Here is a 2469-nt window from a genome sequence, read left to right on the forward strand (position 1 = left end):
CCACATGCGTTCCTGATGGGAATACAAAATGGTGCGGCCGCCATGGAAAACAGCTTGGCAGTTCCTTAAAGAAAACCTTAAAAAATTAAACATAGCATTTCAACACTGCAATTCCACTCCAAGGTACATGTCCAAGAAAACTGAAAACACATGCTCACATGAATGTTCACAGCAGCATTATTTCCAATAGCCGATAAATGGAACTAACTCAGTGCCTATCACCTAATGAACAGATAAATAAAACGTGGTATACATGTACAATGGAATATTATTCACCGATAAAAAGAAATGAAGTCCTGACACACGCCATGACATAAACCTTAAAAAATGTTGTTGACTGAAATAGTTCTAGTGGTATAGTAGATAATGATGGGCTGAAAAGCACAAAGTTAACAATTTGAAACGAACTGTTTTACAGCACAAAGATGAGGCTTTCTACTCCTGTAAAGATTTGCAGTCTCAAAAATACACAGTTCTATTCTGTCCTATTGGGTTGCTCTAGTTGAAATTTACTCTGGCAGTGAGTTTGGTTTACTTTTTTGAGAAGTCAGTCAGAAAAGACCATATATTATAAGATTCCATTATATAAATACCCAGAATAAATTAATCCAAACAGCATAGACTAATGGTTGCCAGGTGCTGGTGGAGCAAGGAATGGAGAGTAAATGCTAATGGTACTAAACCTACCCACTGCCAGTCAATTCCAACTCATACTGACCTGATAGGACTAAGTAGAACTGCTTCTTTGGGTTTCCAAAGCTCTAAATCTTTACAGGAATAGAAAGTCTCATCTTTCTCTCCCAGAGCAGCTGGTGATTTCAAACTGCTGATACCTTGCAGCTAGTAGGCGAACATGTAACTCACACTGCCACCGAGGTTCCACAATCAATGGGTACAGAAATGCCCTTTCTTAGGATGGCAAACATGCTCTGGAATTAGTTAGTAAATGTACACCCAAAATGTGGATTATTACAATTTGTGAATGATATCTCAATTAAAAAGACCTTAACTACTGCTAACAAACAAAATTTACAGTAATATCTGAAATATGTCAAAAGAGCCTTTCCTAGTTCTAAAATACAATCAGCATTTCAAATATTTTGTGTGTTAGCTGCAAGTTTACATCACAAATTAATTTTCTCAATCAATAATTCATACAAAAGTATTCCTTGACACTGATTGAATGCAACACCGCCATGTGCCAGTGTTCTCTTTCCTCCCTCCGTTGTCCACTTCCATTTGTCTGGTTTACTCATCTTTCCTGTATTCTTCTCCTCTTTAGTTTTGAGCAAATGTTGCCCTTTTGGTCTCCTACGGACTGTTCTGAGGCTCACATTCTTCACAAATGTTGTTTGCTGTATAGTTCTATTATTTGGCTGAAAGTTGGCAATCTGATCCTTACTGCTTACTTCTAATGCTAACAGTAATCTCAGTAATCAAGTCTCATTTCCAATTTCTTAGAGGATTATAAAATCTTGGGATCTGAAAAGCTTACTCAGGCTTTCTTCTCATACAAACTAGTAATAAAATTATCTCTCTCAATCTCATTCTTATTACATATGCTTAATGAACACAGTAAAAGAAAAGGGCACAGTTAATGGTAGAACTCCAATGAGAGTGGCTACAAAGTCATGAGATATAATCAGTGCATTATGCAAGAACTTTATCTACAAATTATCACTGAGTCTTGATTTAAACCATTCATAACGAAAGCTCAAAAGGTATCCCATTACATCTTCAAAATCATCTATTGATTTACAGGAAAGTCCCCTCCCTTACAGTAACTTTTACCTCTGGCCCTAGTTCTGTACTTAAAGTCTCTTCCATTAAACCACCTCTGAAGTTTGAGGGCAGCCCTAGGGGTTAGCCATTGGGCTGCTAACCACAAGGCCAGCAGTTGGAAATCACCTGCGGCTGGGTTCGGTGGGAGAGATACATTTTCTACTCCTGTAGTTACACTTTGGGAACCCACAGGGGGAGTTCTACCCTGTCCTATAGAGTCGGGATGAGTAGAAATCAACTTGATGGCTGAGTTTGATTTTTGTTTATCAGTTCGGGGGATCATGTGTCAGGCCTGAGTGGTTCAGTGGTGCTAAAATAGCATGGAGTTCTCCTCTGGCTACTCAAGAGAGAAGGAGAATTCAACTCTACACAAACTCACGTATCTCCACCCTCCCTATTTCTTTACACTACTCTGACACTAACCTTTCCTCCTATGCCACTCTATTTTTTCTGCTGAATTTGATGTTTCGACTGTGAGTTTTGTGTGGTCCTCAGCCTCTCAGCCACACGGTCCCTTGGCCTCTCTCTGCCTCCATGGGCCATGAAGTCTGCCAGCTGCTCCTCGGCTTTGTCCCATGGTCTCTTTACCTTGGCCTCTGTTCTTGGCCTGGCTCTTTTGCTGTCTGTCCCAAGTTCGCTTTGCCTCTGACGCCTCTCGTCTTGGCCTCCGCCACTTCAGAGAGAGTT

Source organism: Echinops telfairi, unplaced genomic scaffold, assembly GCF_000313985.2.
Source record: "Echinops telfairi isolate 266 unplaced genomic scaffold, ASM31398v2 ScPeMD7_1;HRSCAF=3_0, whole genome shotgun sequence".
NCBI classification, from domain to species: Eukaryota; Metazoa; Chordata; class Mammalia; order Afrosoricida; family Tenrecidae; genus Echinops; species Echinops telfairi.